The sequence below is a fragment of the Pongo pygmaeus genome, chromosome 9 (assembly GCF_028885625.2).
Source record: "Pongo pygmaeus isolate AG05252 chromosome 9, NHGRI_mPonPyg2-v2.0_pri, whole genome shotgun sequence".
NCBI lineage: Eukaryota > Metazoa > Chordata > Mammalia > Primates > Hominidae > Pongo > Pongo pygmaeus.
In genome coordinates, this window is record NC_072382.2 from 113,382,625 (window position 1) to 113,402,611 (window position 19,987).

The 19,987-nt window shown below is 39.1% G+C and overlaps 1 protein-coding gene across 1 annotated transcript in view; it reads left to right on the forward strand.

Annotated features, from left to right (window-relative positions):
• Positions 1-19,987, forward strand: part of SIK2 (salt inducible kinase 2) — a 123,298-nt gene that overhangs the window by 64,520 nt on the left and 38,791 nt on the right. The gene's annotated exons all lie outside the window — the stretch shown is intronic.

Consider the following 19,987-nt stretch of genomic DNA (forward strand, 5'->3'; position numbering starts at 1 on the left):
CTGAGTAGCTGGGATTACTGGCTAATTTTTGTATTTTTGGTAGAGATGGGGTTTTGACATGTTGGCCAGGCTGGTCTCAAACTGCTGACCTCAGGTGATCTACCCACCCTGGCCTCCCAAAGTGCTGGAAGACCATGCCCGGCCATAGTCATTATCTTTTTATACTATTTGAGAGAACAGGAGCATTACAGTAAAATTCCTAAGTAGCCAACTGATTTGCAGTGCAAGAAATGAATACCGATCCTAAAAGGTGTGTGATGAAAAGGGAGTCTCCAGCATTACATTAGCATTTCAATTAGATTTTGGAGATGATTTAGCTATGGGTAACAACAATAGGGATTAGTGAGAGATATGTAAGATTTTTAAATGATATTGATCAATAGTTATTGTTGGTTTATCTTTTTTTTTTTTTTTTTTTTTGAGTCAGGGTCTCACTCTGTTGCCCAGGCTGGAGTGCAGTGGCACGATCTCAGCTCACTGCAACCTCCACCTTCTGGGCTCAAGCAATTCTCCTGCCTCACCCTCCCATGTAGTTGGGATTACAGGTGTGTGCCTACCAGATCCGGCTTATTTTTATATTTTTAGTAGAGTGAGGTTTCACCACGTTGGCCAGGCTGGTGTTGAATTCCTGACCTCAAGTGATCTGCCCATCTTGGCCTCCCAAAGTGCTGGGATTACAGGTGTGAGCCACCACACCAGGCCACTGCAACACATTTCTATGTAATGTTTAAGATCACTGGGGTAAGGCCATAGTTGTATGTCAGTGGTAGATCTTGTGGCATATAAATAAATTACATTGAATTTGAGAGAAAGAGAATAGATAACAATTAATTTGAGAATGACGTTTCAAGCTAATTTTTAGAATATAGAAAATGTAGATTTTTTTCTTTATTCTATTCAGCAAACATTAAGTGCATGTCCTACCCAGACAGGAGTCAGGAAAGGCTTTCTTAGTGAGATGATACTCTGAAATGAGTCTTGAAGGATGAGCAGGAATTCGTACAGTGAGGAGGGTGGAGATATTCAGAGGGAACAGTAAGGGCTGTATGTAGGAAGCTCCTCTCAGTATGGAATAACTAAAGTAAGGGGTGTGTGTGTGTGTGTGCACACGCGTGCATGTCCATCCACATGCACAAGGGAAAGAGAGATACTTCCGTGTAAATGCTTAAGGATTCATCACATTTTTGCAGCTTCATAGTATTCCATATAGTATGATTATATGCCATAATTTATTTAACCATTCCTCTATTGATAGACATTTGTTTTCTAGTTTGGGCTATTTCAAATAATGTTGCACTGAACAAACTTGCACATGTGTTCTTGCAAACTTGTGAATGTAATTCTGTGTCAAAGGTTAAGGTTTGGTTTTGGTGGTCACCATTGATAACTTGGAGTACACACCTTAGGTCTGAGCTATGACCAGTCACATTTCATTATATTTTATAATTTTTGAGTCCTCATCTATTTTGATTAAATTAGTCTTCAGTTTCCGGTCATATGGGAGCTTATTGTGCCATGGTAACAACTGGCTTTTAGTCCAAGTGACGTGGAAGCCATTGGAGGATTATTGGCAGAGGACTGCTATAACTGTTTCTAAAGATTGCTCTGGCTACTCTGTCAAGAATGGAAGACAGAGATGCAAAGATAAAAGGAAAACCAGTTAAGAAACTATTCTAATAGTTCAGGCAAGGGATAGTGGTGACTTGTACTAGAGGAGGATTGATGCAGTTCAAGAAAAATGATGGGATTCTGGACATGTCATAGTTAAGAGTTGAAAGGATTTGTTGATAGATTGGATGTGGAGAGAGGGCAGGGTGTGGAGATTAGCTCTAAGATTAGAGTGGCATCATAGATATCCATGTGGAGTTGGTGAGTAGACAGCTGATAGTTGAGGCTACACATCAGGGTGCCCAATACTTTATTAATGAATGAATAGCTGATAGATAATTCAAGAAGGAAATGTATAAAATGAAAGTTTTAAAGAGAACAAGAATTACAATTAACTCCTTTACTATGACTCACATGGTCCTTTTCTCTATGCTTCCAAGCAGATCACATTTTGACTAGAATACAACTAAACTGGTTAAGAGTTTGGACAGGGTGAGAGAGAGAGAGTGTGTGTGAGAGTGCTAGAGGAAATACATTTGTATGTGTATATTTATTTCTGTCAGAATCTAAGTGTCTATCTCTCAGAATCTAAGACTTGACGTCAGAAAAATTGTTGCTACTAGTCTATGTAGAGATATTACAACTTTATGGAATTGTGTTTAATTAAAATTATTATTTTAAAAACTTCTTCATTTTAACTTCCATATAAAATTAGAAATGTTTTCCCAAAATCAGGTGCATGCCTGTAGTCCCAGCTACTCTGGAGGCTAAGGCAGGAGAATCGCTTGAGCCCAGGAGTTCTAATCCAGCCTGGGCAACATAATGAGACCCCCCCATCTCTTTTAAAAAAGAAAAAAAAAAGAAAGAAAGTTTTCCCACACCAAAAAAATACTAATAGACTGGGTTGGAAAACTTGGTAAACAAGCAATTAGGTTGTTAATCCTTAGCTGTCTTCTGGCTATGGCAATTTACCCAGTATTTAGACTTTTTGGCCTTTAGACCCTGACTTGGTTTGCCTTTTGAATGCATCATTTCCTTAACCCCCTCCCATCCTCTCTGATCTTGGCTCCCTTTCTCGCTGGCCATAGTCTATCTTTCCAAACCCTGCTCCACATTTTCAGCTCCTAAAGTATCTTTTCTACCTTTTTTAAAACTTTTTTTATTGATACATAATAGATGTACATACTTTCAGGGTACATGTAATAATATATTCATATAATTTGTAAAGATCACATTTGTGTAATTGGGATATCTGTCACCTTAAATATTTGTCTTTTCTTTATGCTGAAAACATCCTATTATAATTATTCTCTTCCGACTATTTTGAACTATACATTGGATTATTGTAAATCATAGTCACCCCACTGATCTATCCAACACTAGGTCTCATTTCATCTCTCAAATGGTGGGTTTGTGCTCATTAATCAGCCTCTCTTCATCCCTCCTCCCTGCTGCCACTTTTGCGCCTTTAATCTATGTGTTATGGGGATGCCCATATTTGATAAAACTCTGTCCCATTCATGGCACAAGCTGCAACCTAATTATAGTAGTTTAAAATACTGTGAATGAAATATTTGTCATACATCTGCATGATTAAATTTTCTTCGTGAAACATAAAGCCAGAAACTCACTGCATGTGAGTTATAAATCCATGGTGGCACTGATAGCTTAATCCTGCATATTTCAAAGAATCAAATCCAAAGGGATTGACAGATCACTGGGTTTTTCCAGCTTGTCTGGTTAATAGACACCCTTATTTATATAAAAGTTTAATGGTCCACAAAATATTTGAATAGCACATGAGGTAATCTATTTGAACTGTTGGGAATATTAGTGCATGATGAACTTTAAAGTAGAGAAAGTTCAGAATTTCTGCAAGGCTTGAGCTCCTCTTGGATTTATGCAGTTCTAACAGGATACAATCAAAATTATAAAAGAATCATAATTTTTTCTTTTTTGATGGTTGGCAGAGCTAGCTAGGGCTTTATTTTGGAAAAAAATAATTGAACTGGTTTTTAGTTGGGGGCATGGGCAAGAGTGGGTACCCCAGGCAATAAACTCCTCCAAGGGGGCTGAAGGCTAGGGCTGAGCCTCAGGTGGGTCTCCTTTTCCTTATGCTCCCCTGCACAGCTGCCTCCCCGACAGGCTCTGGGACAGCCACAGAAGGGGGTAGGCAGGGAGGGGCTGCCATGGCTGTTCACTTGGACAGGACATCAGAGGACTCGGACACCAGCTTCCCATCATGGATCTTGATCTTCTTCACAATCAGGCCCCTGGAGGAGCTGGGGCAGCTGAAGGAGCCAGAACCCCCACCAGAACCAAAGCTAGAGCCCAGGCTGTAGTTGAGACCAGAGTTTGTGAGGCCCCTATAGGCCCAGCTCAGCCCACCTGAGTAGCCAGTGGTGGTCTTCCTATGGATACTCATATTCTGCATCCCAGACTCCAGCCAGCTCTCCTTGCCCTGCAGCAGCTTGCAGTAGGTAGTGATCTCGATGTCCAGGGCTAAATTGATGTTCATGAGCTCCTGGTACTCATGCAGCTCCCACACCATGTCCTGATTGGCCCATTGCAGGGCGGCCTCCAGCTCCACCAGTTTGGCATTGGCGTGCTTAATGGCCAGCTCCCCACATACTGCTCAGCATCTGATGGCAGCCTCCAGGGAAGCCCTCTGGTCTCTGAGGCCCTTAGCTGATGTTCTGGGTCATCTCTGAGATCTCTGTCTTTGTGCAATGCAAGTCATCCCAGTGCTTTCCAGATAGCTTCTGCAGCTCCTCATACTTGATCTGGTACATGCTCTCAGCCTTGGCCTGGCTGTGATTGGAGATGTCCTCATACTGAGCACAGACCTTGGTGATGATGCTGTCCATGTCCAGGGAGCAGCTGTTGTCCACGGACAGAACAACAGATGTGTCCAAGATCTGGGACAGCAGCTCCTGGATCTCCTTCATACAGCTGCTTGAGGAAGTTGATCTCATCAGTCAACCCTTCCAGGCGAGACTCCAGCTCTGCTTTGTTCATGTAAGCTTCATCCACATCCTTCTTGATGAAGACAAATTCGTTTTCCTTCTCTGTATGCTTGTTGATCTCATCCTCCTACTTTTTCTTGAAGTCCTCAAGCTGCCCCTGTGTATCACCAAGCTCCACCTCCAGCTTCAGCTTCTCTGACCCAGAGTGTCCAGCTGACACCGAAGGGTGTTGATGTGGCTCTCGAACATCTCATCCATGTTGCTCCCAGCCATCTTCTGCTGCTGCAGGAGGCTCCACTTGGTCTCAAGTGCCTTGTTCTGCTGCTCCAGGAACCACAACTTGTTGATGAAGGAGGCAAACTTCTTGTCAAGGGTCTTGATCTGCTCCTTCTCCTGGTTACACACGGCCTGGATGTTGGGGTCCACTTCCAGCTTAAAAGAGCTTAGCAGGCTCTGGTTTACCATAATGGCTGTGATGCCCCCCCATACCACTGGCCCCAGCATAGCCTCCACTCAGACCTATGCTGGCACTTAGGCCACCCCAGAAGCTGCTGCTGCTGCCCACCAGGAGAAGCTCAAGGAGCTGATGCAGGCATCAGGCCTGCTCATGGAGGAGCAGCTGCTGAAGGCCCAGGGGCCAGAGGTGGACACCTTGTAGGACTTCTGGGTCACCCTGATGGACACAGTGGAGGCAGGAGTGGCCAAACCAGACAGAGATTTGAGAAGGAGCAGAGAAGCTACTTCTAGATTATAATTTACTTTTGATTAACAACCTCATAATAGTTGGATCGTTAAATAGTGATTAGATTAAGCATGTCTTAATTCCTAGAAAGCAAAATGAATTTACTATTAAATTAATTTTTTTTTCCTTCTGCTGGAAGAGGAAGGAAGATGGTGGAAAAGATTGATTAGAAAGGTAGGTCAGAGACTATCAAGAAGCTGCTGACTAAACACCTACAAGGTAGTCAGAAAACTCTTGCTCTGAAATCTGTAGAAACAACACCTTCAAGAGGATACAAGGACTTTTAATGTCTTTCAAGTCCTAGAACGATGTTTTAACTTTGGTAGGTCCAGACCTTTGAGCGAAGGATGCAGAGTAAGACACTTTCTAAACTCTCTTGATTCGACCACTATTCATTTAAAATCTGGCTTTAACAAAACTTAAGGTTAGTGAGAAAGGTACCAAACTGTATTTTTGAGTACTATATTTTAAACTTGCCTTTATTTTAAACTTTGTGCATCAGCATTACATGGCGTGTTTGGTTTCCCTACGAGTAATGATTGGAAACCCATGCTAATCTCTTAACTGGTTAACTACACTTGTGGTTCAAGAGTAACCACTTAAACCACCTGGAGACATCATTAAATGTAAATATTGAATCTGCAAACCCAACTCTATGAAGTCATGTCTTTTTGCTGAATATGAATCTTTTAAAGGCCACAGAAGAAAACCTTGCTCAAGACTACCTGTTCCTCTGTTAGTCAGAGTCATTATCACTAAGTTCTTAGAACTAGCAAGTTTTAGAAGCATTGTCAGTTTCTTTTGCTGTTGTTGAAAGAAACATTTATTAAATAGCTACATGGTCACAAGGTTTGATATCCATTCTGTCATTTGATTGTATTTCTGCAACTCTGAGTACTCCTGTTTTGGCACATTACTGCTAGCTTTGTGAAATGTCAGGTCTTGTTTTCTGAAACTACCATAGGTGGAGATCCAGGCTCTCCTGCCTGTGTTAGATCCCTGAATACTGCCCAAACTGGAGCCGTTTACCTTTGACTTTCCTGTGGGCCTCTTGGATTTGTTCTGTTCTGGCTTCTAGCAATCAGATATTTTCTACTTAGGATGTTGTCCTTTCAGCCTCACTGCTGAATGAGAAGCAATTTCAGGGCTGCCATTCCATGTATCTAACTTCTCTCCAGTCCTAAAACAAGTGCCCTCAGAATTTTTGTACTAGAAATTATAGGGTAAGAGATTAGATAAAAATAAGCCAAAAGAATATTTGAAGTCACATTTTTATATAAAACTGATAAACTTTGAAGTATTAATGTTGAATTAAAAAGCATCCTTAGAGAGGCTGGGCGCGGTGGTTCACGCCTGTAATCCTAGCATTTGGGAGGCCAAGGCAGGTGGATCACCTGAGGTCAGGAGTTCGAGACAAGCCTGGCCAACATTGTGGAACCCCATCTCTACTAAAAATACAAAAATTAGCCAGGCGTGGTGGCACGCGCCTGTAATCCCAGCTACTCGGGAGGCTGAGGCAGGAGAATCACTTGAACCCGCGAGACGGAGGTTGCAGTGAGCTGAGATCGCACCACTGCACTCTAAACTGGGCGACAGAGCGAGACTCCATTAAAAAAAAAAAAAAAGAAAAAAAAAGAAAAAAAAAAAAGCTTACAGGTTATGTAGTTATATTTAGAAACAGGCCTACAAAGACTGAGTGATGGCCCAGGAGCTGAGAACAGAGCCCAGTGTTTTTAACGTTAGTCCATGTTGTTGTGGAGCTATCGTCTTTCTTTTATTGTTCCCTTGATTTAGGAGTTAGCCATAACTAACCCCTCTGTCTCTTTTATCTCCCTATATTTCTGGTATTGGATCATATGATTCTTCAGAACCATGCCTACACAGTTGTCCCCCTTTCCCAGTATTGAACTTGGAGATAGGAGGCAGTGGGTAAGTCTGGTGGGTGAACTGGCTTGGAAAAAGTGCTCAAGTGACTTCTTTCTGAGAGAAAACTTGAGACTAGTCTTTTCTACATCATCTTACTTAATGGGGCTAATAATTAATATAGTCCGCATGAATAGTTCCCAACCAAATGTTTTTCAAAGCCAATCAGGTTGGTCTTAATATCTAAAGATGTCATCCAGATGTGTAAAAATAATGCATGTATTATAGTTAAGGAACACAAAATACCACAATCGTAAATTGTGTAGTGAAAATGTTCAAAAGATGTCTTTGTACAATTGTGAGTTTTATAGCTGAGTAAACTTGTTTCCAATATTGGAAATTGTATACCAGTCATATTTCTACTGTGATAATTTTTTTTTTTTTTGAGATGGAGTCTCGTTCTGTCACCCAGGCTGGAATGCAGTGGTGCAGTCTCGGCTCACTGCAACCTCCACCTCCCAGGTTCAAGCGATTCTCCTGCCTCAGCCTCCCAAGTAGCTGGGATCACAGGCGCGTGCCACTTCACCCAGCTAGTTTTTGTATTTTTAGTAGAGATGGGTTTTCACCATGTTAGCCAGGCTGATCTTGAACTCCTGACCTCAGGTGATCCAACCACCTCAGCCTCCCAAAGTGCTGGGACTACAAGTGTGAGCCACCTGTAACAGACAGCCTCTAAAATTTAGTGGCTTACATCAACAGATATTCTTTGTCTATGAGTCATTTAGGGTGACTCCATTTCAGGCTATATAATTGGGTTCAGATCTACTCCTCATGTCTCTCATTCTACATATGCTTTTCTCGTGGTAGATGATAGAAACATAGGAGATGAAATCAAACCACACACATTCTCCATGACCAAAACCAGAAGCAACAAGGCAGGGATATGCACCACCTGTTGTACTGGGAGGCATTGCAAAGTCATGTGACAAAGGGTATGGATAAATCTCTTACAGGCAGGGAGTGAAGAAATGGGAAAAGCAATGTACTACAGCAGTATTTCAACCCTGTCAATTCATCACTGAATTCTCCATCCTCTTTGATTTCTAGGTGAGCAGATAGTTTTGGTTTTTGCAGCTGGCCCTTCCCTTTCCTTGTTTTCTTTCTTTTCTCTGACAAGTGACTTCACGATGTCATTATTACTTACTGTGTAGGACCTCAGTAAACACATCACACTCAAGCCACTAGCTAATAAACTAGGGCTTGACTTTTCATGAACTTGTTTTCCCAAGAACTTTGATTTACTAGTTAGCTAACTGTATTGAAAAAGCTTCATTGAAAAATTGTTCCTGCTCAGCACAGCTTAATCTATATTCTTGGGTTCCCAGTGCCAATTTTTTTCTTTCTTCCAATTTTTATGTTAGGTTCAAGCGAGTACCTGTGCAGGTTTGTTACACGGGTAAATTGTATGTTCCTGGGGTTTGGATGTACAAATTATTTTGTCAGTCAGCTAGTAAGCATGTACCCGTTAGGCCATCTTTCAACCCTCACCGTTGTCCCACCCCCCACCCTCAAGTAGGCCCCATTGTCTTTCTTCCCTTCTTTGTGTCCCTGTGTACTCAGTGTTACTCAATGTTTAGCTCCTACTTAGAAGTGAGAACATGGCAGTTTTTGGTTTTCTGTTTCTTCTCTAATTCACTTAGGATAATGGTTTCCAGCTGCATCCATGTTGCTGCAAAGGATAGTATTTCCTCCTTTTTATGGCTGTGTAGTATTCCATCATGTATATGTATTATGTTGTCTTTATCCAAACCACCATTTATGGGCGTCTAGGTTGATTCCACACTTCTGCTATTGTGATTAGTGTGTAATGAACATACACATGCATATGTCTTTCTGGTAGAATGATTTACATTCCTTTGGGAATATACCCAGTCATGGGATTGCTGGGCTGAACAGTAATTCTGTTTTACCTTCTTTGAGAAATCTCCAAACTGCTTCCCACCGCAGCTGAACTAGTTTTTATTCCCACCAGCAGTATATAAGCATTCCCATTTCTCCACAACCTTGCCAGCATCTCTTCTTTATGGACTTTCTAATAACAACCACTCTGACTGTTGTGAGATGGTCTCTCCATTGTGGTTTTGATTTGCATTTCTCTAAGTAGTGATGTTGAGCACATTTCTGAATGAACCATCCAGCTTGGCTTCATTGTTTTTTATTCTTTCACCTGAAGAACTCAAAGAAAGAAGTACAATAGATATATTTGCCCTTTGATTTATGAATGAATGATGATGTCTTAGATCTCAAATATTTGCTAAAAATGTAGATATCTTTAGAGTACTTCTATACAGAAACCAAAATATTAAAATTAACAAATCTGCTTCCTTCATCAGTATCTTATTCTCCAAGTTTGACATTTGAATCCTAATTCCTAAAAATTGAGTGTTTTGGTAAATCATAGTCTGTTCTTTAGACTACATTTCTTTCCTTCTTAAGAAATAATTGCATATCAATATAGCTATCTGGATGTATTTATCTGTGTAAAGAATGTGTTAGAAGTGTGACCAGATTGCATTTATAAATATTATTATAACACTACCATAAATAGAGTAAATAGCACACAATATCAGTAGTTCAGCTTAGAGTGACTCATTTGTCAGTCCAGTCATAGTCATCACTTAGAAATAATTCACAACAGACTTTGAGGTCCTGGAGAGATGATAAAAATAGGTGGGATGAAAGTACCTATTTGGGGAATTGTCTGGAATGTTTAATACCATCCAGATGACATCATCATAACCTGGTAGTATTAAATGTGACTCTGGCACTTTCCCAGGCTATTCATTTTTTTTTTAATTATTGCCTAAAAAAACAGCTCTGGGACAGTTAATGAAATGTTACTACATATATTGAAATCAGTAAGAAAACCCAGCTATTGTTCTGGAATTACATTAAGAGAGTTCTGATGTTTCAGACAGTATCTCATCTTGTCTGTAAGCCAGTATTGCCTCATGACATCTCTTCTATTATTGTCTTGAAGTACTGATTAAAGTTGTTTTTTGTTTTTTGTTTTTTTTTGAGATGGAGTCTTACTCTGCCACCCAGGCTGGAGTGCAGTGGCGTGGTCTCAGCTCACTGCAACCTTCGCCTCCCGGGTTCATGCGATTCTCCTACTTCTGCCTCCTGAGTAGCTGAGATTACAGGCGTGTGCCACCATGCCCAGCTAATTTTTTTTTTTTTTTTTTTTTTTTTTGGTATTTTTGGTAGAGACAGGGTTTCGCCAGGCTAGTCTCGAACTCCTGACCTCAGGTGTTCTGCCCACCTCAGCCTCCCAAAGTGCTGGGATTACAGGCTTGAGCCACCACACCCGGCCTAAAGTTTTTATTATTTAATCTTCTTTTGTTATATGTACTTGTTTGCATTGGGGACTGAATTTTATTTCCTTGTGGTTCCCACATTAGCATTTAGGACCATTGTCATAGAGGTGCTTAAATTTTTTGTTTTAATTTTTGCTTAATGGGACTGTACAGATTATTAACCTGAGTTCACAGTTTCAGATTATTTTTCAGTGCTTTTTACAAATGTAAATTAGATCAAGTCTCTCATCTACTTAAAGCCCTTAAGTGGCTATCAATATTTTAAGATACAGACCCCCTTGTTAGGCCTAGAAATCCTTGCTTAGTTTGACTTTCACTTCTTCAGTTTCATCGTACGCCTTCCTCTTTCCCTGTTCTTTATGCGTTAGCCTCATTGGTCTCCTTTCAGTTTTGTGAACGTGCTGCACCTTTTTTTAGAATGCTTTTCTCCCAGTTGAAATAGTACCTTCAAAAAGAAGCCTTTCATGATCACCCTGTCTACAGTGGCCTCACCCAGATACTTTTCAGTTGATCATCCCTGTACCTCTAGCATTTATTGCCCCCTGAAATTGTAATGTTTGTCTGCTTATTCATTGTCTTTTTCTCCACTCAAATAGAAGTTTCATGAGGCCAAAGTGCCAAGCATCATGAGAGACACAAATAAGTCACTCAAATATTTGTCAAATAGAGTTTATTCTTCAAACTCAAGTAGTGTAACTTTCTTTCTTAATTTGATTCCATGAGGAAGAAAGCACTGTGCTTTGAGATTGACCTGAAAAAAAGTCAGGACAGTTAAGGGCCATGAGTCCTGTGCTACTATGCTCATCACTCTTATGTAATTGATTTTATTCTCATTGACTAAGATATTTAGGGTGCTTTTTAAGATCTTTACATATATATGGAAACTGGCAAAAAAAATTATGGTTTTCTGTACATGTTTATCAGCCTTGATTTGCCCTATTAAATATTTCAGAGTTAGAATTATAAATTTCTTACTAATGCACATTTTATGTTGTAAGTACTAGGCTCTTATTTGATGCTGCAGACAGCATGATATTCTTACGTGACAGGATAAAGAAATTGTTATGTATGGGCAGAAGCCAGTAGGCTAGATGTGGAATAAAACCCCCTTTAAGGGTTCTTTGCCATCAAGTGCCAGTTCATGTGCAGAGCAATTTAAGGTATGACTCTCCCAGCAAAAACACAATTTGGGGTTTTTTACTGAGAAATCAGAGTAACCCAAGGCCTGAATAACTTGCCCAACATGACACAGCAGTGAAGAATAGAGCCTCGGTTCAAAATCAGGCTTGTCTGACTCTAGAATTTATTCCTACTACATTTTGAAATCTTCCTAAGTAGAAAGAAATCTAGAAATGTATTTTATTTATGTGTTTTATTAAAGATGTGGAAAATGTTTGAAGTCATCTGTTCATTTGATATCTGTTACTGTCATCATATATTACAATCTAGTAGCTTCTATGCGGGGATTATAAATAATTTTAGAAAAGTTTGACTATATTTGCTTTTAATTAAACCAGAAAGTTGAACATATAGTCATGAAAGTCAATTGTAAATAACCTTGAAAACTTTCAACTATGTAACTAAAAATTCTCAGAAGACCATGGTTTGCTTCAGTAGTTGCACATAGCTTGAAGAACTGATTCAGAATCTAACAGATGCGAACAGCCTAATGTAGGGAAATTGCTGAAAGCACAATTAAATTGCCAGAGTATACCACAAGCAACAATTTCCTTAATTTTTGTCGAACACACAATTTGAAATGATTATATGCTTACAAAAACAAACAGAAAAGCAAAGTGTTTTACAATCTGTAGTTTTATATTCATAAATATATCTCAAGGTTAAAAGTTTAATATTATAAATAGTATTATAACCTAATATTTAAAATTAGGGTAACCCACGTTATCCTAATTAATACAGAATCAGACACCTAATCCATTTTCTGCTAGTGTTCACATGTCAGGTGGTACATGTATCAATGTGCTAAAAACAGTTCAAATTATTTCATCCAGTGGGACTTCCTTTCTCTGTAATATTCCAAGAGTGATTGGCAAGAACCAGCACAAGCTGAGCTGTCAAGATTGAAGTCTTGATCTACAATAAAAAGGGTTTTTTTGGCCGGGCACGGTGGCTCACGCCTGTAATCCCAGCACTTTGGGAGGCCGAGGTGGGCGGATCACGAGGTCAGGAGTTCAAGACCAGCCTGGCCAACATGGTGAAACCCCATCTCTACTAAAAATACAAAAATTAGCTGGGCATGGTGGCAGGAACCTGTAATCCCAGCTACTTGGGAGGCTGAGGTAGGAGAATCATTTGAACCCGGGAGGCAGAGGTTGCAGTGAGCCGAGATCGCACCATTGCACTCCAGCCTGGGTGACAGGGCGAGACTCCATCTCAAAAAAAAAAGCAGTGGGGGGGGTTTCATAGTAACATTTTTGTACTGATTAGAAGAAAAAACTGTTAGAGGAAAAGATGAGTATAGATTTAGATGTGAGGATTGAAAATAATAGCTCTTCAAAATATTTTAAAGAGAGCAAATTAGCCAGTTTTGATTACCTTATTGGAGCTTCATCGTTCATAGTGGTCATATTCCTGAAAACACTGTTTCTCTTCAAATTCAGTAACTACAATTGTGAAGTCTGCAGATTTGTGGGTTAGGAACCTCTTGCCAGGATTTAATTGAGTTTTTTTTAAAAAAAAAAGATTCTTTAAGCATAAAATATTTAATTGGCATCAACCTTTTTACTTTACTCCAAAATTACAAATTGATGAAATTACAAATTAAATCCTTTTAACATAATATTAAATATTTAATTCCATAAATTATTAATCTTTTGTGCTATTATTCAGCTCCATCTTTGAGGAATGCTAGTAATTTCTGACTGAAGAACATGAGGCTTAAAGATAGTCATGCAAAGATTCTCACACCCCTGAGACTTGAGGGAACTCAGCTGTCTGGGTTTCCTCCACTTCTTTGGTAAGATGCTGGGAAGGCTGCCTCTTATCCCTGGGGGAAGAGAAGGGATACCACTAAGCAGTGACGACGATGATGATAGCAACTAACATTTATTGAGCATTTATTATGTATCAGGCACTATGCTTATGAAATGTACTTATCTATAAGTGCAGACTGAAAGCACTGATTAATTATACTATATATAACTTTAATCTGTATAACTTGAAATCTGCTTGTTGGGGCATCAGCCTTCAGGGTTGATAGAAGATGACTCTTGAATTTTTGAGGTTGACTGTAAGATGATAGTTATAGTGACTTAGAAGGTGGTAATGAAGTTTATAAAAAGAAAGATGAGCTCTGTCTTGATAACATTGCAGTGGCAGAAAGAAAATCTGTATAAATATATAATTAGGTAGCTGTTGAAATGTCAAATGTCATTGGCAAATTTGGAGATTATTCTTATAAAAATTCTAAGGAATGAATGAAATCTCCCAGGGCTGAGTTTCTTAACCTGGTATTAAACCTAAGATTTTATAGACCTCCTTGAAATTATATACTAAATTGTATATGTGCATGTGTATGTATGTATCATTTTTATTAGACTTTCAGTAGGGTCTGTGAGCAGAAGCCCCAGGGCCAGAGTGTTAAGATATCTCTTGACTGGAGTAATGAAAGGCACCCTGAGACAGGCACTAAATGAGAAGATTATGAAAAAGAACCAACATCATTCAGCTAAGAATAAAGCAGATCAAAGGTTAGCCGCATGAAGGTGATAGTTTATTTTTTTTTAGAAATGATATTTCACTATGTTGCTTATGCTGGTCCCAGACTCATTTGTAGTCATTTATTATGGTGCTTGAATTGTGAAAGAAAAAAAAAGAAAAAAGAAAGCTGGGAAATAAACACACAAATCTTAATGGTCATCATTGGAAGTGGCTAGCGTGCCAACTCCTTACTTTGAAAATTGGTACTTAAAGAGGAAGAATTAAGCATTCATTCTTCCAACCTATTGAAGTTTTTTTCAGAATAATAACTCTAGTTGACAAGAAAAAATACTTCTCTACAGAAGAATTTCACCTAATAAATGTGGCAGGAATCAATTAAAAAAATCATAATTTTGCAACCCCTAATGAAATCATTGATTCATGTAACAGCCACTAATGAATACTAAAACTGTTAGTGCTGTGGTTCTCAAAGTCAGGCCCCTGTTCCAGCATCTTAAATATCACTTGGATACTTCTTTAAAAAATACGAAATCTCAGGCTCTTTCCAAAACCAACTATGTCAGAAACTCTAAGGGTAAGTCCCAGTAAGCTGCGTGTTAACAAGCCCTCTGAGGGTTCTGACAATCACTGGAGTTTGAGAACCATGCTATTAGGAGAAAGATCGATAAGAATCTTTAATTGAAGGATCAGGCTCTCACTCCCAGTACTTACTGACCAATCTTAACACTCCTAAAAGAAGAACCACATGTTATATTCCTCCTAGTAGAGGCACCTGTGATGTATTATTGCCACTCCCAAAAGATATTAAGCCTGAATCTATTCAGTCCTTTATAGAGACTATAGGAAATGGAAGAATAAGTTAAACAGTAATGTGAGGAAGCAAAGGACAAATCCAGAATGTAGGATGACCGACCCAGTTTCTTCATGTCAGTGGCATAGGAAAAAGGGGGAGGGTGAGAGTAAGGGTACTGTTCCAGCGTAAAAGGGCTCCAGAAACAAAATAAACAAATATAAAATGTTCATCTTGGTTTGTATCCTGATTCAAACAAGCCAACTATGGAGATTTGAATTCAGACTGGGTATTAGATGATAATAAGGAATTTTAATTATGTTAGGTTTGATAATGATATTGCACTTATGTAAGAAAATGTCATTTTTTAAGAGATACATAGAAAAGTATTTAGAATGAAACAAATTGATGTCAAAATTTGCTTTATGTTACGTTACGTGAGGAAAAAAAGGATAAATGAAACAAGTATGACAATGTTGATAACTCGAATTTGGGTGATTCATTATACTATTTAATATGATTTTATGTATATACAAAACTTTCATAATAGAAAATTTTAAAAGATATCTGTGAAATAATGTATTTATTAGGACATTTCTACCTATGCTAACCTTCATCACAGTGTATTGTAATTGCCTGTTTACCTTGCCTGTGCTAGTATTTCTCAAACTATCAAACTGTCAATATTGAGTTTAAATTAGCCAGTCTGTTGCAGACTATGATTTTTGTAAAATGGCAATAAAAAATAATGACCAGAAAAGCAAAACTGGAGGGGGTGTTGACATACAAAATATAACCTTAAAAGTTTTCATTATTAAAGTTAACAAACATAAAATTACATTTCACTTAACAATTAGAACCAACATAAACATAGGAAACAGGAATTTTCTAAAAACTGTATTCATGCATCAAAAATACATAAGCAGATATGAGAGCTATCTGGCTGTGACATCTGTCACCCCACTGATCTCCAGAGTTGATTTGGCTGATCTGGCTGGCTAGACGGCTGTCCCCTTCCTCCCTCACCCCGCCATGTGTGTCCCTCCAAAAGCTGCATGCTCGGTCGAAGAGGACAACCATCCCCAATAGAGGAGGACCGGTCTTTGGTCGAGGTTATATGAGTAGCTGCACTCCTCTGCCAGAACCTCCAAACAAGCTCTCAAGAATACACACATAAGCAGTTAGTATAGACAGTTGCTATTACACTCATAAGCTTGTTCTGTAATCATAAGGTTTTTATTATTTATTATTATTTATTTATTTATTTATTTATTTATTTATTTTTGAGACAGAGTCTTGCTCTGTCGCCCAGGCTGGAATGCAGTGGCACGATCTTGGCTTACTGCAACCTCCACCTCCCAGGTTCAAGCGATTCTCCTGCCTCAGCCTCTCTAGTAGCTGGGATTACAAGTGCCTGCCACCATGCCTGACTAATTTTTGTATACTTAGTAGAGACAGGGTTTCGCCACGTTGGCCAGGCTGGTTTCGAACTCCTGACCTCAGGTGATCTGCCCACCTCAGCCTCCCAAAGTGCTGGGATTACCAGTGTGAGCTGCCACACCAGGCCATAAATAAGGTTTTTAATGTGAAACATGAATGTGCTTTTCATATGTTAGCTTCAAGACCATGTGCATTAACTTCAGCTTGGATTGTGTTCCTCGAAGGGGTTGATGTATGCCTAAACAAATTTTATTTGCAGCCACAGGTTTCTGGCTCACTTACTTCTATTACTGATTTCTCAGCAGATGTTACAGTTTTCAGGGATGCCTACACTGCAGAAATCATAAAGCATGGGGAAGATAATAGATACACTGGAATGCCTGCCGAGATTTTCACCTGAAGAGTGAAAGTGCCACTTCTCTAAATAGTTTGTCTCTGGAATTTAGACCATTTTTCTCACACTGTGTGTTATACATTTACTGATAGGTGATGATTCTGTCTTTACATGGTAACTTTAGATTCAGATATACCATGCCTTTGTTTTTCAGACAGTGCCCTTCCTGATGCCACGTTTCAAAGTTTTCTTTCCCCTTGCCTGTGGTACTCCCAATTTGGACTGATAGCTTCAAAAAACAATAACTATAGATTCCATTGTGCTTCGCGGGACTCATTTTGTAGTTTGGGGTCTCTTTCTATATATGTAAACTTCCACTTGTTCACATTAAATCTGTTAGATTTCTCTGTGTTGCCAAAATCTCAAAAATCTTTCCCACTAACCTCCATTGACTCAGCATTTTCTTCAGGAAAAAAAAAAAAGTTGTCTATTTGGACAAGTCAGTCATTTGTCCATGAAAAAATGGTCTCATTTAGCGGTACAGCTTAAATAGCATTTTGTGTGGAATCTTAGGAAAGATATTATTAACTACTCAAAAGATATTCGCTTACAGAAAGCATATTGCATTCCCCTCAGTAGGTTATATTTGCCCAAAGGTCCATATTTATAGTGGACTTCCCAGCTCATCCAGTGTAGAAGTGAGCCTCTGGTTTGCTGTTATGCAGAGAAGGCACATTGTCTACTTGCCAGTTCTTAAACATAATCTGTCTCTGTTGGCAGTTTGGACATTTTGACTAAAAATTATGCATACTTGTTCTTAAGTGATCTTTTCTCCTTTAGAATTATGGATAGCTACTATGCAGGTTCTGCAACGGCAAGAGGAAGATGTAATGAGCTGACCATCTCAGTTTCTGATGCCAACCCATAAAAAAGAATAAAATGCCCACTTACATTTAAAGCCCGTAATATTTAGAATATGGCTAATAGCTAAGTACTAAGAATTATACATAGAATGCTTTGTGCTTAGTGCTAAGCATTGCAGAGTACAAAAGAGAATAATACAGTTCCTGTCTTCAGGAAGCTTAAATGAAGTTGTCTTTAATACTTCAAAACACTATGTGTTAGAGCAGCAGTCACCAACCTTTTAAATGGCACCAGGGACCAAATAAGTGGAGGACAATTTTTCCACAGACCCAGGTTGGGGAGGATGATTTGGGGATGAAACTGTTCTACCTCAGATCATCAGGCATTAGTTAGATTCTCAAAAGGAGCATGCAACCTAGATCCCTCTCATGTGCAGTTCACAATAGGGTTCGCATTCCTATGGCAGGGGGCCGGGTTCCTAACAGGCCATGGACCAATGCTGGTCTGTGACCCAGGGGTTGAGGACCCCTCTTTTAAAGTAAGGGCTGTGTGTATACACATGTGTGTGTACCTTGGGATATTTGTGATACACATGCAGATTATTACATACAGTGTGAGGCAGTGTATGATAAGTGACAAGGTGTTGAGAGAACAGGTTATTTCTGTTTGAAGTGAAGAGGGACTATTTAAGGTCAAGGTGGCATTTAATTAGAGTTTCAAAAGGATGGTTAGGGTCTGGTGTGATGGCTCACACCTGTAATCCCAGCACTTTGGGAGGCCAAGGCAGGAGGATTGCTTGAGTCCAGGAGTTTGAGACCAGCCTGAACAACATAGTGAGACCCCATCTCTACAAAAAATAAAATATTAATAATTAGCCAGATGTGGTGGCATGCATCTGTAGTCCCAGCTACTCAGGAGGCTGAGGTGGAAGGATTGATTGAGCCCAGGAGGTTGAGGTTGAAGTGAGCTATAATTGCACACCATACTGTACCCTGAGCAACAACAGAGTGAGGCCCTGACTAAAAAATAAGTAAACAAATAAAATAAAAGGATGGTTAGGATTTCAACAGGAGTCTAGTAAAGATGCTTAATATAATAAAAAATTATGTCAAATATTACAGCCCCAGATTGACTGTTCAGTCACCAGTTGTACAAATTCAGCAAGATTACTTAATCCCTCTGATTGTCAGCTTTCTCATCTATAAAATGGGAACTGAGTAATAGTTATCATAGAAGGTTTTAGGAAGATGAAATGAGACACTGTGATATAAACCTGCTTTGTAAAGTATAAAGTATTGTGTAAATATTAGTAAATTTTATAGTAAGTAGGCCAGGCATGGTGGCTTACACCTATAATCCCAGCACTTTGGGATGCCAAGGCGGGCAGATCACCTGAGGTCAGGAGTTTGAGACCAGCCTGGGCAACATGGTGAAACCCCGTCTCTACTACAAATATAAAAATTAGCCAGGCGTGGTGGTGTGCACCTGTAGTCCCAATTATTTGGGAGGCTGAGGCATGAGAATTGCTTGAACCTGAGGAGCAGAGGTTGCAGTGAACCAAGATTACACCACTGCACTCCAGCCTAGGCGACAGACAAGACTATCGAAAAACTAAAGAAAAAAATATATAGTAAATATTGAGAAGGACATGAGCCAAAGGCAGGGAATTTAAAAACCAGTAAGCTAGTAAACACTAGAGCAGAAAATGTGTGCAGGTGACTGGGAATATTGAGTCACTCATACAGTTCCCTAGTTAGGACAATTACGTTAAATTTAAAAGTCTTTCAAGATTTGTGTTGATCAAAAGGTAATTTCAGAGGACTTTCAGGTCTTTGGGTGAAATGTTAATGAGTGGTAATGTTTAGTTTTATTGAATTGATGTACATAGTTACATAGAATTAATTTCCAGGTAAGCTGCTTTAATAAAGATTATAACATTGCATAAAGATAGTATATCTTGCAAAATATATTTGTCTTATAGTTTAGAGAATATGGTTGTCATGACAATGTTTGGTTTAGAGCACAAGTCTGCATGTTCTTGGGTAGATGAGAATTCCTTCCAACAGCACAGGGCGTGAATTATTTAAGCTACTTCCAGGTATCACCATATCTCATGTTACAGGTGGTTTGTATAATAATTGCATGAAAACAGTGTTTCAGAAAAGATGTCTTCTGTGTGACAAGATGTCAGAGAATTCATTTATTTCCTCTGTTTTACATGAATTTTATTTTTTTAAAGTGTGAAATAATAAGCTTTTCAACAAATAGAGAGAGTACCTAGACATTAAAAAAATCATGTTGAGTTGTACCGTGAATATTATG